Raw genomic sequence first — 23,029 nt, forward strand, 5'->3', positions numbered from 1 at the left:
GTACGACCTTGACGTCTGCTTTAGCGACAGTTGTTGTGGGCCTGTTTGGCGCAGCTCCGCGTTCATTCCGCGCTTCCTTCGCACGGCTTGATTAACTTATTCGACAACACCACCTGCGTTACACCGACACTGTGGAATTGAGTGTTTCTAGGGCAAAGGTAAGTTAAGGATTAATTTGTAGAGCGAGAACACAAGATGTAGAGACCACATAGCGACATTTGGCCGCCAGAGAAACGCTACCTATTGCGCACTGCATGCCACGAATGGGCTTCCGTTTTCTAAATTAGTGATTATCAATTCGGTTGTGTTTTAAGAGGTTCACAGCTGTAACTTGAGCGCACAAAAAAACGAGGAGTGAACGAAGACACGAAGACCAGCGCAGACTAACAACTGAAATTTTATTCATCACTCAACGCATATATACCCTCTTTGACAACATCCGCGCATGATCAAATTTGTACGTATCACGTCATACACACAAACACAAGAAAAAAAAAACAAGAAAAATACACTTTAACCTTTGCGTTATCTCATGTCGTCTAACAACTTAATTTCCTTATCGGACAGGGCTACTGACGGTTTACCTATGCACGTTCCCTTTAATTTGGGCATCTTCCTGGCTTCCACTATCTCTCTTGTAGTCCTGTCTTGGTGGTGGAAATCCGTCGTCGTTAGGTCATACAACGGCTGGCACTTTTTTGTTGTGCACTACGCACTGTGCGCAGCCAGATGCGTGTATGACCGACCTTTAAGGCTGGACATGGGTTCTGTGAGCCTTAAATTTACGCATCTACTTGTTTCACCAACGTACTAGTTCCACATGTGAACGGAAGCTTGTACACAACGTTGTTTCTGCATTCGAAAAATTTGTACGCGTGACGCATAGTACATTTAGTAGCCTTGCTGCTAGCCCTTTCTTCGTACAGTCTGATAACCGCCGGGCAAACTCGTCCCACTTTGTTTTTGGCAGAAAAAAACCCATTCACGTTGTACCTTGCAGCGGCTTTTTTGAGCCTCTGAGACAAACCGTGCACGTAAGGAAATACTGACATGCTGCTGTTCTTGTTTTCGGCGCTTTTTTCCTTCTCCTTGAACTCCATTTTTACTCTTTTTAATAGCCTTTCGCTAATTGTTAGTAACATCGCCTTCGGGTACCCTATCTTTTCAAGACGGTGTTTCTGCGCACCAAACGTTTGTTCCATTCTCTGTTTGCAGGTTTTGCCGAGAGGGGATTTTAGACACCCCATTACTATCCCATTCTTAACTATCCTTGAGTGGCCAGACATGTACTCTAAGAGTGGTTTCTCCGTGCGCGGTGAATACCACCATCACATGTGGTGTTCTTCAAAGGTGAACTGCACATCCTGGAATTGTAAACATTTTTCCTTTGGCACCTTATTTGTGAAGTTTAGCCCTCCGCCTCTTAAGGTGAATATGTCAACTACCTGTGCACTCAACGTTTCTATTTCCGTGTAATTGCCTAGTACCAAATAATTGTCAACATATCTCATGATTCTGAGCACATTTCCTTCTCACTCTGCTTTCACAAGTCTGTCCACCTTACTCAAAAACATTACACTCAACACCGGGGCCACTTTCGATCCGATGCATACTCCTTGTTTTTGGATGTACACCTTGTTATTGAACATCACGTACGTGCTGTCAAGATACAGGCTAAGCACTTCTAGAAAAGCGTTCACCGACATTCCACATTTGTTACGAAAGGAGAGTTCATTATTGTCTTCTTCAATACATGCTCTCACACTCTGCAGTAATCCATCCTGCTGCAAAGAATAGTACAGGTCTTGTATGTCGACACTAAAGCCCATATACTTCCCTTCCTTAATACCCGACACATATTGCATAACTTCTTCCTAATATGAGACCAAAAATGGGTCATTCACGCTCAACGTCGCGAGCATCTTTTGAAGGAAGGACGAGAGCATAAACTGCCAGGAGTCGTGTTCCGAAACAATAGCTCTGAATGGAACCTTGGGTTTATGAGTTTTCGCCGGATAAAACACCTGGAGTGTTTGTCCGTTTTCTTTTCTAATTAGCCAAATTCTCTAAATTGCACTTTTCTAACAATTCTAGTGCACGTTTCTTTGCGTCCTGAGGCCTTATTGCTACTTCTTCAAAGAATTTGTGCATCACATTCATAGCCCTTTGAGAATACATACTATCCGGCATCACAACCATATAACCTTCTTTGTCCGATTTTACCACTCGTAACTCCTTTGAATGCAAATACCGAGCTAATGAGCCAATATTAGCCTTCTTTCTACATTGGCGTTTAGCACTGTCTAGAACTTCCACACAGTCCTTCAAACAAAATTCTTTTTCCTCTCACTCACTTTCCTGACGATGTCCCGTGCAAGCGCCAGCCTCTCCGGTGTCTGCAGTGTATGTTCAGTGCAGAACTTTGGGTACAATCTCAGTACTTATTGCGGCTCTTCTTCCACAGGCCTGTTGGCGAGAACTAGCAACTTCCCTGGCTCCGCGTAGGCTTTTTCCTTCTTCGGCAACGAAGGCCATACCTGGCACCACATCACCTCGGTGAGATTAAGTTCACAGTCACACCAGTCACGGTAAGATTTCCAGTTCGTCCTGCCTCCTACTTGCGATGATCAGGCCACACGCAAACAATCCTTAAAACACTGGCTCTGTCTCCAGCTGTCCGATCTGAGGATAGCGCACATCCTTCGGCAATGACCAACTGACATCGGAAGCCACCCAGCCGAAAACCGAATTTCATCCGCGCTTGTCTTGTGTCTGATGTGCCACCCATAAATGCGCACCTTGCACTCGCTCACCGCGATCAAGGAAACGAGCGCAGCAGGGTTTTTCACGTCCACCATAGGTTACATGGAAACGGAGCCCGAAAAACTAGAAATAACTTGCAATAACACTGAAAGGCGGGCTAGTTGGTGACAAAAGGCAGGGTGACAAAAGGCAGGATACCAAACGGCAATGTGTCTAACAGTTAGCGAAAGGTTACTAAAAAGAGTGAAAATGGAGTGCAAGGAGAAGAAAAAAAGCACCGAAAACAAGAACAACAGCACGTCACTAATTCCTTACGTGCACGGTTTGTCTCAGAGGCTCAAAAAAGTCGCTGCCAGGTACAACGTGAATGTGTTTTTTTCTGCCAAAAACAAAGTGGGGCGCGTTTGCCCGGTGGATAGCAGACTGTACGAAGAAAGGGCTAGCAGCAAGGCTACTAAATGTACTATCCGTCACACGTACAAATTTTTGGAATGCAGAAAAAAACGTTGTGTACAAGATTCCGTTCACATGTGGGAACCATTACGTTGGTCAAACGAGTCGCTACGTATATGTAAGGCTCAGAGAACACATGTCCAGCCTTAAAGGTCGGCCGTACATGCATCTGGCTGCGCACAGTGCGCAGTGCACAAGAAAAAAGTGCGAGCCGTTGTTTGATCTAACGACGACGGTGTTTCGCCACCAAGACAGGGCTACAACAGCGATAGTGGAAGCCTGACGGATGTCGAAATGAAAAGGAATGTGCATAAGTAAACCGTCAGTAGCCCTGTCCGAAAAGGAAATTAAGTTGTTAGACGACAGGAGATAACGCGAAGGTTAAAGTGAATTTTTCTAGATTTTTTTTTCTTGTGTTTGTGCCTATGACGTGATACGTACGCATTTGATCATGCGCGGATGTTGTCAAAGAGGGCATATATGTGTGTAGGGATGAATAAAAATTGCAGTTGTTAGTCTGCGCTGATCTTCGTGACTTCGTTCAGTCCTGGATTTTTGTGCGCTCAAGTTACAGCTATTAATTGTCACCAACTAGCTCGCCTTTCAGTGTTATTGCAATTTTAAGAGGTATTACAAAAGGGGAAAGTGGCAACTGGGTCTGATAAATGGCGATTATAAAAGTATTTAAAATAAATCGTTTTTATCAGTTTATAAAATAAATTTTGTCAGTATATAAATTGTAAGTATATAAAATAAATTTTATAAGTATATAAAATAAACCATTGCTGGCACGGGTCCGAGTGCTGTGTTGCCTCAGTCATCGTAGGGGGTTCCGCTCGTTGATAACGTGACTTCTTCCGAGGAAAAGAGAGATGCGCACATGACTTGTTTTGATTGTGGCCTTGGAAATTTTCAATTCCCTTGGTAACGTATTTCACGACATATCGAACGTCAACCAAAGGCAATCAAAAGCTCCTCAAGCTATTCAGCGTAAAGAATAACCAGAAGATTATGCCATATGACGGCTGAGTAATGGTTTTTCATCGTCTTCTAGACCCGTCCAGTGAAGTGACCGTCGGCTGGCTTAGACCGCCAGACCACGACTTCTTCGTTGCATCGTACCTTCTAACATACGGATCAATCGACTTCCCCGAAATCTTTTGATTATAGGGAATTTATTCAGGTCTTTCCTTTGCATGTACTTTACAGCGGCGCTGAGATACTTCAGAAACATTTCACAGCCATGGAAACGACCATTTAAAGTTTCCCTCAGCCAGGATATTTGACTAGGCTTCCAAATGTTCATACCAAGACCTTTCGCACCAGTACGCTGCTCCATAAGCAGCAGTGGGAGCTCACTGAGCTGTTTTCGCAGCACTCTAAAGTTTTTTTATTGGCGCCCTTTGACCTCGCCGGCCTTGTGCAACTAAAATACTATATTCGTCATCATCATAAATCAGTTGATGGAGTGGCACTCGGAGTGTGTCCAGACAGTGCGCAGGTATTCCCCGGCGACCTATGAGTCATGGTACTCAACGACCATCTCCATTATATTTGATTCAAACATTGCACATCGTTTATACAGTTAGCACAGCTGGTCCTTCACAATTATATGCAATTCGCAGTGACCATGTGACGTTTGTGTACGGTGATGAACGGTTCGAACTATTTTGCATCCAACTACCCCCAATCGACACCAAATAGCCGATACTTAAAACATGTAAAACTATGCACATAAGTATCAGTGATGATAATTATTTTATTCTGGCGCGAGGCTCACATAGGAAAAGTGCGAAAGGTATAAAAGCTTTTCTGCTAAATATGACGGTCATTTATAACCCCAATCTGAGCTGCAATGAGCAGAACAGTTTTGAGGTGTTACCTGCTTTGATTTGAAACCATTTTGGCTTATGGTGCCATTTTGCGTTAATGAGATTGTGCTGTGTCGCGTAAATCCTGCTCGCAATGCTCTTCTTACCTGTTTCGTTCCAAAAAAAAAAAAATCTCTCTTCTCCTCAACCTATTTGTTAATGTCAATTATTGCAAAGGCAGTCGTTGTTCCTACAGTGTAATTCCTCATGGCTGCTGGTGCTAATGGCATCAATGACTGGCTTGAGTACAGCTTTCGCTGTGTTGGCAGGAAGTCGGCTGCCTATACGACTACATTGGGCACGTTTCAGAGTAACATGTCCGACGACCACCCTCGGTTGCCGCAGCCACGCGTGACACACCCGGATTCGTCACTCTCTAACGAGGCCCACTTCCCTTTTCGCCGCAGTCCTTTGATTCACGCAAAGCCTAAAACGGATGGTGCGGGAATCCAGGGGGGAGTACGATTATACCCGTGCAGTATAAATGAATGAAACGGGAAGACACGGGGTTCTCGTTTGCAACATGAGAAATCCAGCCACCATCCATCGTACGCGGGACGCACACGCACGAAGGACCACCGGACCGGTGCGGCGGAGCTTGTGCAGATGCCTGGCCGAGCATAACTATACGTGAAAGATGGCCTTTCTTGAAAAGGTAACGCCCAGCGCCTATGGCCCCGGCGGAATCGAAGGGAGACACTATAGCGATGATTAAATTTCAGCGTTTCACTTGTTTGCCTAAGCATGCCTGTGCGTTAAATGATTGGCCCTGTTGTTCCCCTGCCTGCCGAATCATCATAAAAATTACGCGACTTTGGTTGGGTGTTCTTTTCAACCCCGCTTCAATCGCAACACCATGCAAAATCACCAGTAAAGAAACACGCCTTAATAGATTTTATGCGTTAATTTGCAACCTGCGTAAAATGCTTTGATTCTTTTTGATTAGAAATTGTTTTATTAAGGCGAAATCGTCCAGTTGCCCATTTTCCGAAAAACGGATTGTGCGGTTGATAAAATGATCACCGGTGTAGGATGTAAAAACAAAATAAGTACCAGCACAGTGCGTTGAAAGTGGCGGAACTAGAGTTCGTGTGGAACACGTGTTGATGACGTCAAGTCACGTAACAGTTCAACCTGACTGCCCGAGAGTAGCGGTGGTGGTGGCCAACCACGAAAACTCCGATTCTGGGAAAGCTGTGGCGCGAAATCTCTCCACTCTTCCCGTTGAACTGGTTCATGTTTAAACACGCAGAAATTAAATCGAAGGCACAGATGCAACAAAGAAAGCTCCGATAAGCATGTCTAGGGAATTCATAATGCTTTCGATTTCGAAGTACGTAATCATACGTAACAGCTTCAAGGAAGATTTTGTTTCATTTCTGAATTGATAAAAACGGAATGCGGGATCATTGATGTTTGTCTACCGGAAGGTAAAAAAAAATACACGTAAGTTGGCTTTGCCGCAAGGCATTTCAGCGCATGCTAGCAGCGAGGGTACAACTCAACCAATACAAGCTTCGCTTGGATAAATAAAATTGGCATTAGGCATCCCATCTATGTTTAGCGTACAGCGGTGAATGTTTGAATGGGTTAAGCAACGCCTTAAGAAAACTCCGCCGTTCTTAATTCACAGGAAGATGCGCTCATTCCTGCGACTAGACTCCTTCTGCAGAGGCTTTGGTAGCGCATAAGCAATGCGTGGCACTTCAGTGATCTGCTTGCTGCGCTTGCTTCAGCGTGTGTGAATTACGCACTTATCCCGGGGTTAATACAAGTGGTTAATTCTCAGAGCTCTAGAAGGGTCGCTGACTTTCCCGTGAAAGACAACACCGTCGGGTTTGAGCAAGGGTTGCTGAGCCTTCCTTTGACAGCGTATTGTACTTTCGGGCTCCGACCAACCTTTGAATATTTTATAGCCAGACAAGGCCATGCTTAGGGGCAAAGTCGCTACCCCGGAGACGGAAAGATGAGATTAGCAAGAGGCTACTCCGAAGATTAGGATGTGTTTCTTAACTGAGAAAGAGTTCAACCTGTTCTTCAACCATGTTTGCCTGTGCCACCATTTGGACAACAGGCGTACAAGTAGAGACATCTTGTCCGTTACCAAGCTTGATTAAGGTAAAGGAACTGGAGGCGATGTCGTAGCCTGCACGTACGAGCTAGTGGCTATGTAAATTACATTGCGACAATGTAAGCAGCATGAAACTATATGTTGGAAGATTACAGGCCGATAGGTTTGTACGTGTGTGGCGAAAAATAACTTCGAGTTTCGAGTATGCCCTTCAAAGCATTAATTATACTCCTCCAGAAGTGTGCCAAAACATGTCCCGAACGAATTACGGGTCCGCTGTTGCTATTCTCACGAGCAGACGTTAAAGTGCAAGCCAAAAGCGACAGGAACAGAATTTCTAAAGAGTGTAGCTTTATTCGCCATGCCTACTTGAATTGGGACGAAACGCGGCTAGGCTGAGCTTCGTCATCTGTTTTTTGCTGATTAACCGGAACATCCGTTTAATATAGTAAAGGCCTGCTTTTAGCTGTCGATTGTTGACCCTGTAACCAAGTGCTGAGTCCATTAAAGAATATGACGCGCAAGCTAAGTTAGCATTTCCTGTATGTCGTAAGATAGCAAGGACAAGCCACGACAGCAGCGCGATAAACTGCGCCCAACAGGCTCGTAAATCTACATTTTAATGCCCTGAGTAGCTACGCGAATAGCCTTCCATGTTTAGTGTTTGGCCTTCTTTGCACGTACTGCCTTCTCTGGCAGGCCGCCTGGCCCAGTTATTTTATTAACTTCTAAGTTCGCCTCTTAGTTGCGGTGGAATTGTAGGCGTTTACGATACGAGCCGATTAGAAGTTGAGGACCGCGAAAGAATACTTCGCAGCATTATAATATGCCTAAGAGTGTAATGCTCTAACAGCTGCCGAGGCGGGTCAGTGGTTAAAAGCGGTGCGCGGCTTTGAACCTGGCGACGACGGCCATTTCCCACGTGCATGCATAAAACAGAAGAGCCCATGCATCAAGATTTCGCCGCAGGTTGATAAACTCGGGTGGTATAAATTAACCAGAATCATACGGAACAGCACACCTCATAGCGCAAATGTAACTTGGGTGCATTAAACCCCAAAAAGGGGAAATTCCGGCTACGTAACCATGCAAGCCATTTAATTCCTCATGATCCTTTTGACAGATTGCAACATATGGGATTCGCTGTTCTTGAAACGAGCCCGAAGATACATGGTGAACAATTTCACGCTCAAGATCATTTGAGATAAATTAAAAACCGATGCTCCTTTAAAGCAAAAGACACTTTCGGTGTGAAATTTAAAACTTAGCAACAACCTGAGTTTCCTTGCAACCCTTTAAAGCAATTTAAGCACAAATGCAATAGTAGTTTTCTTTCCAAAAACATAAATCATACTCGCTTCTTTCGGAGTTCAAAAAACTCATTACGTTTATGATGACGCCGAGGGGCAGTTGTTTCATAAAGGGGGACTTTATTTTTCGACCGACCCGCTTCTCAAAGCAGCGAAGCACAATATTGCATTGAGAAACTAATCCAAGATGACGGGCGCAAGAAAAACTAGACTTGTGTGCGCGCAAAAATTTCGAGCGCATACAAACAAACAGAAGCCGAAGACGCCACTTCAGCACTACAAACTGAGCTACTCGAAATCTGACGAAAACAGAATGTGCAGCTTTGGCTGCCAGAAGTAGCGCCCTGGTAAATAGGCTAGAGATACTTTCTGCACCCCGGCAACGAAAATTCGCCGCTCTCTAACTATAACCTAAATTCAAGTATTTGCGGCTTCGCATATGTTGAAATAAGTATAGATGCCCACGCACAGGGCAGTGGAAACCTCCCCATCTCCAGAGATGATCGCAGCGTACATCTCTCGCTTGTACATTTTGGAATGCGTTGGGGGCGAACAATATCAATAACAACACCGTTTCCATAAAGGGTTTCTGGGAAATGAAGCATAGGATGCCGCATTTCTTTAGCGAGTTAATAATTCACACAGGAAAGTTTGGGAGATTGCGAAACGACAGCAAACCCGCACGCGTACCGTGATTACACTTTTAGTTACAATTCAGAGAGGCTTGACTAGGCAGTGCTTTGGCATTTCCCATAAACTCAGCTGGCTGTGTTCGGCTGCCTTCTCTTTTACGCGCATTATATTTTTAATGTAACCAAAACTTACAAACAGCAGTTGGCAATTTTCTGTGTAAGGCGTGCTCCTTAAATTGCGAGGAAGAAGCAGCAACCGCGCTCGCGTACTAGAGCACTATCAAGCGGGAATATCCGATGTATTTGTGGAGAGGATGTCGTCCCTAGGTTTGCGTTGCTGCGAGTAAATTTATATGCAAATCTGGGATCCGAGCATCTCAAGTGTGCACACTGGAACGAAAGAGCGCCTTCCCGCCATTTTTAATGCTACGGAAACGTTTTTTCTACTTATATGTTCCCCAATTTTGAAATGGGCAAATCTACGCGCAAATGATTAAAAAATAGAGCGGGACTTGGACAACGACGGTAAAGAAGGACGACGGGACAAGCGCTGCGCACATATAAGCTTTCGTGGCACGAGATGAAACTCATTGCCCCCATGAATAATATATTTTCGGGAAATCGCATTTGCTCGAAGCAATCAAGAAGGCTTAGCAGCAAAGCGCGGCGCTTCAATTAGGCTGCGTTCCGCGCAAAGTAATCTGACAATATGCTTGCGTGAGCTCGCTGCACTCACTAGAAATATCGTAGAAGCTGTGTGATAATTCCGGCTGAAACATGTGGAACCATCAACGTTGGAAAAAAATCTAGCAGTGCGATATACAGTGAGTTCGGCGTTGGTGGACACTTCTTTTCCTAAACAAGACGGGTCCCTATAATTAGGTTATTCGTAACAACAGCCAAAGCCTCTGAAATATATTGGCAAACGCTTACCCCGTGCAAGTCTTAAAGGGACACTGAAGTGATATGTAAACATTGCAGGATTACTTGCGCAAATTGTAGTCCGGAGTCCCCAGGCCATGTTTCGACCACCCTGGGCGCGTTTACGCGATTTTATTTAGTAGAAAAATTAATTCGAAAATGCTGTCCTCCTCTCTTTACGCTCGCCCATTTTCTGCGGCGTTTTCGTGTGACGTCAGGAGGGGATAAGCTGGCAATTGGCTGCGGGCACGGCTCCCCGGCCTTCAGACAGAGTCAGTCGGCCCAGCGTTTCGTCCGCCGGCCGCCGACGGGTCGTCGCAATTCGTTCGCTCAGTTGAAACGAAGCCAGGACACGTTTGTGAATGGTACAATTTGCCTTTCTTTACTTGGTTGGTTTGTACACTGTATCTAGCTCCAAGTCAAGGTCGCTTCACACAATTAAGCGCTGCACAAGCGCACATGCAACGCTTCGCTGACTGGTACACCAGTAGGAAAATATAAGGCCTCTTGAAGGCGGGAGAAGAGTCAGCGAAGTCAATATAGGTACTAAAGAAATAAAATCAACTGATATTTTTACCGTACAGCGTAAAACTAGGGTGCGGGAAGCACTTTTTTGCGCTGGGCGAACAAGCACAGCGGTCAGCAGCACGACTACGCATCTGCGAACGCTTTTCCGTCAACGAAATGCAATTGCTAGACGTGAGCTATTGTGGATACTCGGGCGACGCTTACTGCACGATCGCAATACAAGAAATAGTCACCTAAGCTGCTTGAAATACCAAAACTAAAGAAAAGTGTAAACTGGTTATACAATATATACCCTATATTACCAATGCCAGCCGAGCCCGCTCCGTGGCCGAGCGGTCTGGGTTGCTAGGTGTGCCGCCGCAAGTATTTTGCAAGTCACGAGTTCGAATCCCCGCGGGTGCGTGCTTTTTTTTTTTTGTAAGGTAACTTTTTCGTTTTCCGCCGATGTTTTCTATATTGAGTTCACCTTTTTTTGGGCCGCAACGTTCATGGCTCCACGAACTAGTTCACAAAACGCGCGCAGGCTGGCACTGGCGCGCTAGCGAGTTCTCGTTAGCGTGCTGTTGCCATAAGCACCGACTGCTTGCAGGCAGTGGGCACAGGCCAGAATGAACAGACCCTTGGCCTGGTGCGAACACGCTTTTTACGACACAGGCATGAGGGAGGCAAGCTCCAAATATGGGGGAAAAGCGCATGACATTTGGGCGTCTGCGAGTACGCGGAGGGCGTTCATGCACTGCGTAGGTTTCGGCTAGTGAATGGTACGATTCCAATCCGTCCTAGGAGGCTTATCTTTATGCATTTTTACAGCTGACAACATGGCAGAAGCGCGGTACGATGATTACTGAGTTATTGAGAATGCCCATCCAACAACGCCAACGGTTGTGTTTTACAGAACAGAAACCGAAACCGAAACTTGTTTGGTTGCTCACCTTGGGCATCGTCCAATCACGGTGCCCGCTCCTCCTAACGTCACAGCTTTAGTTGGTGCGGCCGCCGCAAACCGCGCATGGTAGTTTTTCTTCTTTCGCGCTTTGTAAAATAATTACCGATTTGTCAACCGAATAAACGATGAAAAGTGTGCTAATTTGAGCCAGTCTACGCAGTGCAAGCAAAAACAGGAGCTTGACAAATTCACTTCAGTGTCCCCTTAACACTCATGAAGTGTTTTATACGCTGTGGAAACGGGGGTTTATTCTTCCCGGAGATCTTCCGTTTTGTTCTAGCATCAAAACTCAATCATTATGGCCAAAAGGGCGCTCAGAGTGGCTTCGTTGTAGCAAAAGTTACCCGACGTTAGTGCGGTGCAAACGCGGGGTAGACGGGCTCCACCTGTTGTGTATCACTCAGCCTCAACTCGCGTCTATAGTTTAGCGTCACGAAGAGGTGTTCATCCACCATATCAGCACGCCACACCACTTCACACACACTTGATGACAATCCCCACGCAAACGCTGTAAACAAATCGCCTAAACTGCATCGCCAGCCGAACGCCAAAGGCGTGCCCGTCACCTATCCACGGCAGTCGTAAAAGACAATTGATCTCGCGTGGCCACCGCTGGTCCCCTTTCTTCATCGGGGGAAGCGGGAGAGCTATAGCGGGTTCCGGGCCCTCCACGAAGCTTATCAACAATGGCCCGCAAAAGTACATCCCTGTCAATAGAAAGGAACATGCTCCAGTGTTAGTCCTGGGGGTGTGGCACAGCCGAAAGACAACACATTAGGAGACCATCAGTCCACGAACGCCCACCGGGCTAAGGACGCTACCGTGCTTATTGGGCGTCTTTTTGTTCGTGCTAATACAAATAGTGTATGTGAGTTTCCTACTGCAATCCGTCATAACGTGTATCGATTCCCGGCTCCTACTCGTCTTCGCGTCTCTCTCGGTTCTGTGGTTGATAGGACACTGTTTTTATCAGCGTCATCAAGCTCGGACCCGCACAGTTGCAATGCTGGAAATTTATTGCGGTGTGATTCTAATCAACAGCGAAAAATCATTATTTCAATCGCTAATGAGCGACGTCGACCTTTTCTAGCCGTTCCGATTCGGTAGCGAACATGGAAGTGTGGAATCTTGCCTTTATCACTTTTACAGGGTTTAGGTCCAACTTGGTTTTGGGAGTTTTAAGGGTGAAGCCCCTTATGGGCTCTGGCTGTCGGCTTCTCCTGACGTCGTTGTCAGCAGCCTATGTAGTCATGGTACTAATAAAACACCGGGACGCTCGTTTTCTAACGCCTCGCGCTAGAACGTAACGCGTACTAAAAGTGCATAACGGATAAAACCGGTTCGACAAAAACTAACGTGATTTCAATATTCGTGAAACTCTCCCTGTCCGCTTCAGATAGTCAAACACAAGGAGAAGATCTTTGTAGACGGATTATAATTTCTGTTACCCTCAACGACCCACCGGCTCTCGACTCTACGCCTGACTGGGTCCAGTGGTCGGTCGAAGCAAGAAATGCCATACTTACCTAATGCGCTATGAACTTCTCTGGATGCGTGACTGTTACAGTCTTTTAATGAATAATTGAACAGAAATACAACCTCCTATTGCATTCGAAAGTAAAGCAATCAGTAGGGTCAGAAATCAAGCGATAGTTAGATTTTGTCAGCGTGGAGAACTTAAATAGAACACATTTGAGCAAATTTTTCAGTGAGCTATCAGAAACAACTGCAATAAGCCACGCTCTTTTTATATTGGCTGACGACCCTGCAATGTTGAAAATGTTGCAATGGGGTAACGTTAAGATGAAAAACGAATTAAGTGATGGAATGATTTTATATATTGCATAAAGCGTAATTGTTGCTAAGCGATTTAGTACCGGGGTCATTATTTACCAAATACTGCATGTGAAGGGGGATATGTATGCCATAGAAGACTCCTTGAAGGTACAAATATCTTCAAAAAAATTTGTTAGCGTACCATGAGCTAAATAACAACGCTCCGCCAAAACAACAACGCAGGCAAGCATTGTTTTTGTTACCTTGAAGTCTCTATACTAGTTCATATAACTATTACAACAAATCATTAGGGTAGTTCTCGAATTTTTAGAAAATAAATAAGAGTTTTGAGAGAAATTTACTTCCATTTTATGATGCAGTGGGTAAACATTTGTATTGTATCATTATTGGATCACTGGTGGCTAGCAGGAAAATTGAGCTGGTTTTTTGTCCTGGTTCCGACACGCTCATCTCTGATGGGCAGGGGCTGAACCAAATAGCAGGAATTGTTGGTCATTCGCGGGCGAGAAGCCCGAGGTTTTGTGGAATGAGAAGGTGCCACCTACTTTTTATTTTATTTTCCTCATTATCAGCACGAATAAATGTTTTTTTTCTCTTACTTCTCCCTCACAATGGCACAGCCTCCGAACGCGAAAAGTCGCTCCGAAAAATAGCGCAGGAGAAACAATTCCTAAAACCTGCGGGGTTCGCCAGGATATTTGTCCCATGTGAACGAAACATCCACTGACCACCTGTTGATCGCCCCGCAAAATTATGCCTATCAACGGACAATCTCGACTAACACACAGTGCAAGCACAGGCAGGTGTCCAGGATGCTACCGGCTTATTTATTTCGCTGTGTGCACGTCTATATGCGCCGATGTTTCGACGACCCCGCCAACCTGATAATAGTTCTTAGATTGTTTGCGGACTATGCACAAATGGTAATGATGCACCGGTATTGCTCACCTATCGATCTCCACTAGCGACTGCCTGATGGTAACCACCGAGGTAAGAACGTATAGGAGCAAGTACCAAGTGAAAATGTACAAAAGCACCCCAACGAAATCGCACGTATAAATACTAGAGAAAAGATAACTGTCGACTCTTTCAACCTATACCAGTGCAATCAATCAATCAATCAATCAATCAATCAATCAATCAATCAATCAATCAATCAATCAATCAATCAATCAATCAATCAATCAATCAATCAATCAATCAATCAATCAATAAATAAATGTATCAATCAATCAATCAATCAATCAACCAACCAACCAACCAATGGTCTTCGCAAAAAAATCTCCCTTTTGCGAAGGCACGCCACTTTCCCCCGATTTCCACCTGGCACTGATCGCGTCGCTTACCATGATTTCCGTTTCTTATAGTGCTCGTGTAGTCCACAATGTCCCGTCGCACAGTGCACAGCGCTCGCACTGTCCCGTCTACTTGCTGTGTCTTCACCCCTCGCCCCTCCCAGCGCTGTTTAGACGATAGTATTTTGGGGCTACTTAAACGCAGAAATTTTGGCCTCTTTCTATGACGGTTTGTCTGTCTGTTACTCGAATCAGCCACGCACCCAAGAATACAGAAGCTGCGCAATAGTGTTATATACCCACAGCCATATCTAAACGTCCAAGTCCGGTGGCTATGTTTATACTTTTCAACATTGTTCAACAACAACAAGACATTACGCAGATATGAGGCTTAAAGTAAACACATATGGGATATTTGCAGTGTTTCTTTATTTTAAAATTTGTGAATGCTTGTTTTTTGAAATAGCAAATTAAATACATCAGCAGCTGAAAATCGTCGGCTGCTATTGGCCGCGCTATACTCGGATACAAGTCAAGAAAAAAGGGGCGTCGCCTAATCCCCCACTTCCACCACCCCCTTCCAGCCAATAGTGTCGCTCTATCAAGGTGACGTCGTGGCCGACCGCATTGCACCTGCGTGCAGCACTCGGAGCCACGCTTTCCTTAATGCGTCCGTGCCGAAAAGTAGTTCGTAAAGGCGCCTTCACTTTGAGCGGAGATAAAAACCTTAGCTAAAATTTTTTATGTGCCCGTTTTAATGCAATGCGTGAAAGAATTTAGCGTCAGCTGCAGTAGCGAGTTTCAATTATATTCCTGATGGTGAATTTCTGCTCTTCCGGGTTTTCCCTCAGCCGCTTGCTTCTGGCAGCTTCTGGTTTTATGCATTGCCGGCCCCATTTCCCGCCATGAATCCCGAAGAAGTCGCATCTGAATGTGCTTCATCGTTCTCGACTGAGAATCGTGGTGCGTTGCCATCTACGCCACGCCGATGTACAAGAAAAACAAAAGCGGCCGTGTCATCTGCAGCTGCGGACGGGAGATGATCCGGAACGCGTACGTTCGTTTGCGGCATCTTCACCCAGAGCGCAGCGTTGAAGAAACGGCCGCGACCGTGAGCGATCTTCTTGGAGTCAGCGTGAGCTTGGTGATGGACGTGAAGAAGGAGATGAAAAATAACGACGGAAATGTTGCGACGCCCTCCCGAAAGCGCCCGCGAAGCGCCGGAAAGAGACGACGCACAGAAGTGTACGACGACTTCACGAAGTGCGCATTGCGGTCGTCCGTGCATCGTTTTTTTCGCAGCAATGAGATTTCGACAGTGAAGGCAATTGCTGCGGATTTCAACGCTAGCGGCGATGTTACTCCTCTCAAGCCATGGACTGTGCGCCGCCTGCTGAATGACATCGGGTTCAGGTATGAGAAGAGGGGCCGGAACTCGCTGCTGATCGAGCGGGACGACATTGTCGCGTGGCAGCAGAAGTACCTCTACGACGTCGCCAGGTACAGGATGGAAGGTCAAAAAATCTTCTACCTTGATGAAACCTGGGTGAATGCGGGACACACGCTATCGACTGTTTGGACGGACACGACGGTTGCTTCCCACCACGACGCCTTCATGCGTGGTCTGACGACAGGTTTGAAGCAGCGGTCAGGGAAAGGACAGCGCCTGATTGTAACGCACATCGGCAGCGAGGACGGCTTCGTCAGTGGTTGCCTGGATATCTTTCGGGGTACGAAGACCGGCGACTACCACGAGGAGATGGACGGCACCCGCTTTGAAAGGTGGTTTGGCGCCGTTTTGCCGTAACTGCCACAAGGTAGTGTAATTGTCATGGACAATGCCTCGTACCACTCGCGGCTGGAAGAAGCAGTGCCTACGACGTCTTCGCGCAAACAGGTCGTTCAGGACTGGCTGACGTCCAAAGGACTTGCTTGGGATGAAAAAATGCTTAAAAAGGAGCTCCTCAGCCTTGTGACCTCTGTAAAGACACGGTACATCAAATATCGTGTTGACGGTGCAGCTGAAAGGGCAGGATGTATTGTGCTTAGGCTCCCACCCTACCATTGTGAGCTCAGTCCCATTGAGCTCATATGGGCGCAGATGAAACGAGGTGTCGCAGCCAGAAATTCCACATTTAAGCTGGCAGATGTAGAGGTGCTCCTGAGGGAAGAAGCTGCCAAGGTAACAGCTCAACACTGGGCAAACGCAGTTCAGCATGTGATCAGCATTGAAACAAAGTTCAGGGGAGACGGTGGAGCAAGTGCGCATGTTCAACCTATTATAATCCATCTGGATGAAGATGACATGGACTCCGACAGTGACCTGTCTGGTATCGAGTCCTTTGAAGATGTGTAAGGCGGCCAGCTATTCGCCAGTGCCGCCTTTGCCCCTTTCAGTTAGTGTGGAGTGCGCAATTTAGCTTAAGTAGGTGTGTTTCCATAGCTGCAGGAGCAAGAAACTCCATCAGACAGCAAAGAAGACCAGACATGCTGTTTGTGTGCGTTATTAAGACTAATTTCTGGAGTTAACTGAGCTGCCTGTGTGTGCTGCGTAACTTGTTCATGGTTGATTGCTTTGATATGTAGCTATGAGAATCAGAAGATGGAATTGCAGTGTTTGGTTTTTATTTCATTTGCCATTACTGAATGTTGTATGCTGTGTTGTAGAGTCGACAGGGATTTTCCAGTATGACAGTGAGGGTGACAAGTTATTTCAACAATCGATGCATGATATCATTTGCTGTAGTGAACCGAGCGGTGTATTGTGTGGTGCTGGCTCAGGACTGGTTGTCTTGATATGTAGCTATGAGAATCAGAAAAGGCTGTTGCAGTGCTTGGTTTCTGATTTCATTTGTTGCAAGTGTGGTGCAGGAATTAGGCCGAATGAATGCAGTCCTGACAAGACACTGCGTGGCAGACGTATCCATAAAAGAAAATTGTACATCTCGAGCTAGAGGAAACCCACACTGTTCCAAACTATTTTCTGGAAGCAGGGCCACGCTTGCACTATGCGATAGTTTTCGCTGCACAGGGAGGATGGCTATTCGCATGTGTAGCATAAGGTGTGTGCAAGCAGAGTCAAGTGAGTTCGCAAATTCACTTCAAGCAGAATCATCTGCAGTGTGTGGCTCTACGGCTCCTTGTGCGACACTATATAAATGGCTATAAAGGCAAGTTTCACCTACAGGAAAAGACGCTAGCTCGAGTTTTCACCCCACGTTTTTTACATTGTTTGGACACTTATGCGTGTATTGGATGCAGAAACAAAGTTGCAAATTAAATGCCTACGTGAAAGCATGTAACTGAACATTGTGTGTCCGTGTGGCTGGCTGAGCCAAGTTGTCTTCTTGTAGAACATTGAGAACAAATAAATCTGTTTAAGTGTCTTATTTCTCGTTTCATTTGCTATGCATAATTCAGCAGTGCGTCTGTTTAGCTGTCTGAGCCAAATCTGACAGGATACAGCAGTGAGGACAAGAAACGTTGCTTCGGTGTTTTATTTCTAATTTGATTCTATTCAGCTATCTGCTGTCTTACGCACGACTTAGGATAAATAGGTTTTATCTGTTGCCTACTCCACTGGATAAAATGCAGAATCACAATGTTAAAAACAATCCCCAAAGCTTTGGGAAGGGAAACAAGGTTGGTTTCATTCGATCCTCCCATGTATGGGAATCATTTCATGTAGTGCATATTTGGCGAGATTATAAATTTCCTCCTGAACATATGATCTGATTTTGCCTTTGCGTAGCAAGAAAAGTATGATATGCATTGACCAGTTTCAGTGCAGCGATGTGTACCATATGTGTGGTTCCATGCATCAACTCAACCGACATGTCATCAATCAGTGCAGATCACTACGTAACCCTTCAAACAGACTTCATTGCCTGTGTTATGAAGTGGGCATCAATTCATGTTCTGTCATTGTGATTTACACTCCTAATATATGTGTAGACATTGCACGAGTTGAGTTGCGAACAGTGCTGTGGCAAGCAGCAGCTTGCTATTTGACTTGGAGCAGCGAGCTTCTCGCTCCAGTGGCCACTTGGGACGCAACAGTGAGAATGGATGAAATGCTGAGCTGTTTTCCACCCTGAATGCTCTATTTTGAATTTAGAGCACGTGCATGCAGATGACCATTGCAGCAGCAGACAAACACAAGGCGGGCAGTGTCTATATAGCTTCAATAATGCACATCTCATGCAAGAATTTGATTTGGTGAACAATATGCATGCGCATGTGTAGAAAAAGCTGAAAGGTGGTTTATTTGATTTCAGTGCTGCGTTTCATGTCTTCACATGCATTGTTGCAGCTGGTCATACCGGTGAAATCTAGCTAATGCAATGTCACTATCGCGAACCACAGCTCATTCACAAAGCATAAACGGGACAATGAAATTGAACTTACAGTGGTAGCACTCCTGTGGAATCTTAATTATCATAGACAATGCAAACTCAAAGCAGATGCTATTCGTATTTAATTCACAAAGGTTTTTGTCCGAAACAAACACTTAAGGCACTCCAACAAAAAACAGGCGACAAAAACATACTTGTGGCAATTAACACATTTAACAATGGTATCTCAGCGTAACCGAGAAAAAAAATAGAAAAAGGTGGCATATTAAATCCCATCACGTAGCTAAGCTACAGCTCGTACGCATTCACGGTCAAAAAGTGCGAAAATTCTGCTTCTTGTATTTGGCAACTTGATCACAATTTGGGCGAATACGCTTGCGCCCGACATGGACTTGGGACACACGGCTCGACATATATGCTTTAACGAAATGCAGCGCGCGCCGTCGCGTGGCTTGCGTTTCGCCCCGTGCGTACTGTCCATGGCGTTAATAACTTGCTGGCGTAATCTACGAGAAATAAACAAGGAGTTATCGCCCCCTGTCGCAGACACTGGTGCGATAACGTGGGTAGCACAGACACAGGAGGTACTAAACAGTAGAACGGTACTTCACGCTCAAGGCCAAACGCCCGCACAGGATGACGACGACAGCTTCGTATCATACAGCGTACTGCAGTAACTGCAGCGGCGGCTGCTTACCGGCAACGCGAGCGCTCACAAAGCAGAAGAAAAAACACCGTAGCGATTGTCATTACCGAGCATGTTAAGAACACTGCACACAACACGCAAACAATGAATACGACTGAACGGCACTAAAAATCGTCCTCAGAGAGCCCGACGACGCCGACGGTTTGACGTTTGACGCGAACAGCGGAGGCGGCCATTTTGGTAGAAGTCCGGAAGCGCGGAAGAACATGTTTTGTGATTTCTTCCGTGAGCGCGGCGTGGAGGCGGTCTACCGCGACGTCACGTTGATACGGCGACACCATTGGCTGGAAGGGGGTCCTTTGATGAGGAAAAGCCGCACTTTTCTTGAGTTGTATCCGAGTATAGTATAGCTCCTGGCCGCATTTAAGAAATCAAACAGCAACAGCAACAAAAGGTTACACTACGTAGGCTACAAGTTCCGCTTGGAATGGTCGTGGAGTAGGAAAATGTGTTTCTATAAACGTCGTTGTAGGGTGCCTCGATTTACGCGCGTATCCACCGTACAGCAGCGCTGGCTTCGATGCACCCGGCTTGGAGCAGTGCAACGCGGTAAATTTAAATTGACTTGAGCAAACCTCTAGCGTGTTATTTTGGGAGGAACGAGAAGAGAGAGGAACAGGATGAGGGGTGAGCGGGAAAGGAAAGGGAGGAATTTACTGGGCAGGGGCGCCAGTCGACTATCGCCTTTCGTCGACAGTTGCAACGAAAGAGCAGATACGTAGCCCTTTTTTGTTTGTATTGGATCAGCAACTCGCACGACAAACGGCTGTTTATTTCTTCCCCCTGCAACCTCTATCCGCGCTGTTTCGTTTGTTTTTGCAAGAAGTATGAACCAACTACCCGAAAATCGTACCTTGCCAGCTCAAGTATAAGAGACCACGCTCACTGCACATGTCAGTGGGGAGCTGATAATGACGACGAAAAATCAACCCCTAGGCCCCTTGCGACACGTCCTCTGGAGCAAGCACGAAATTCCTTGCGCGCCACTTTGACCAAATGTCGCCGGGCTTCAATCTCTTCACCGGAGTGAATTTTTTATTGGTCTAGTTTGTCCACACAATGCGAACGCTCAAAAACGCTACGCTTTTTTTGCGGCAAAGTTGCCAAGGATGCGAGAATAGGTTTTTTCCATCAAGCTTTCTTTTCCGAGGTAAAAGTATTCTGAGCTGCCGTCTTCCCGTTTCTTTCGCGATGTTCACGCCCCATTAGGCCTAATTATTATAGCTTCACAGTTGACACCGTCGGCTCTCAATAAAACAGTAGGGTCCGATCGTAAACGACTGAGAAGTTCCTAAGTACTGTTTGGAGAGAGAACGCAAGAAACAATGAACCGATGAAAGCCATAAAGACTGCGCTTGTACACAAAAGTTACGCTAGGGGGAAAAGCGAAGCTGTTTTTGGCCGTCTGTGTCTTCCAGATTATTGTCGCCACTGGAAATCTCGGACTCGATATCTGTGCTTTTTTTGCTCTTGTTGAGTACTGGATCGATTCGCCAACTATTATAAGAAGGTGCGGCGATTTGCTCTTTGCTTTACCGAAATAATAATAAAAAAGCACTGAATTTCAACACACCCCACTAGCCGTTTATATATAAACTGCAGTGGTCACGTTGGTTGGAGTAAAACCAAACATCTGACCCATTAAAAACCCTGGATTGTCGTCTCGGTATAGTATAGCTGTTCTCCGGTTTTTGAGGATACGCGTTTATTTTATTCTGCGAACTGTATTTAAGAGACGGAATAGGCACTTAGTAATGGGGTAAGGCAAAAGGGAAACCTTTGTCTCCCTAAGTATACCAGTTCACTTTTTTATGCATATTGGTTTTTCGTTTAATGCTTATTGATCGCTTTCAGCACCGCTGAGCCATTATGCATTATATTTAAATGAACACTGCATTACGCTCACTTACAAAGACGGAGTTGTTTCTAATTCACGGAATAAAACAAAAACAAACGTCCTGCAGTGCGAAAACATTATGCAGGCTTGACATTGGCACCTTGGTTATAAGCGAGCAGTAAAGAGCACAACTATCCTGCATCCTAATCCTGGCAGGCAGTAGTATTCAAAAAAACAAAACTGAGCTATTGGCTCAAATATTTGCGCCCACAGACGATGTGCATATCCATCATCTAGGATTAGAGGTTTTTTGTTGTTGGAATTGAATTTGCGTTATACTAACAGAGTTTCTACTACTATATTTAGCGACACATTATTGCAATATTCCATTAGATAGACGACTGGATTACCAACAGTAAATACTGAGTAAGGCGTTAACGCTAGTGATTTATTATCACCCTTGACAAACCATCCCACAACAAAAACAACGTGCGTGCACATTATAAAGTAACTAAAATGGATTGTTTCGCTTGAATAGCCGAGGAAATAACCTTCTGGCAGTATGCCGCAAAAGTAACCTGACATCTATCCGCGTACTGGCAAAAAGCGTAACCCTGTGCAATTTAAATACCATGAAAATGCGCGTGGTTATATTGTTGCTACATTCTATTTAGGTCTCTTGTAAGAACAAAAGAGCGCCACTGACGTAGGGTATCTAAAATAAGTCAGCGGCAAGCAGTAGGTGCATTTTAAAAAAGTGGACACATATAAATATATTCTACCTATATTTCTTTCCATAAATATCAGTCGGAACTCCCCAGCGGGAATTCCGTTTAGCGTGAAGGCGCTCAGAAAATTCGGTGATCCGCCTCCCGTGGGCGTTTGTTTTTTTATTTTCAGCAGTGCCAAATTGCGATAGTTTTCGACATATTTAAAAAATATATATTTTCTTACACACGTGACCATAAAAAGTATTGCAAGTGCAGAAGGGCAAAATCTACTGAGAGGAAGCCAAACACCCCCTGAGGGCCTATCAGCTAAACAGTGCTATCGCCGTTGGCGCTGGCGTACGACACTAACAGGTAGAACAGCAGTCGTGCCACCCAGATTCCATGGACAAAAGAAACGCGGTGTGCGCGTGTTTGCATTAATGTCGCACGCAAGTCGTCAGGTCACAATTTTAAGCTAGAGCTGGAATAAACGCACAGGAGATTGCGTGTCCTGTGTCATGACTTAGGAACGTGTTTCAGAGCAATGGTCATTCTTCCTCTCCCTTTTTCTAGAAGCAAAGACTAACAAATAAAAGGAGTTAGTAGCAAAATAAAACCCCAGTCATTTCGCTTTGACCAGCAGATGACAACTAAGGACAGAGCAGTCGAAAGCAAACAGTCCATCGCCACAACCCAATCTGGCTCCAAACAAAGCCACCCAACGCCACTCCGAGCCACGCGTGACGAAACCACCAGACATCATTAGAAACAACGCAGATGTGAATCTGAACACCACAAGGGTTGCTCTAAGCTGGAAGCTGCGGGTCAATTATC

Source organism: Haemaphysalis longicornis, unplaced genomic scaffold (assembly GCF_048455015.1).
Source record: "Haemaphysalis longicornis isolate Haplotype H1 unplaced genomic scaffold, Haemaphysalis longicornis Haplotype H1 scaffold_5, whole genome shotgun sequence".
Taxonomy (NCBI): domain Eukaryota; kingdom Metazoa; phylum Arthropoda; class Arachnida; order Ixodida; family Ixodidae; genus Haemaphysalis; species Haemaphysalis longicornis.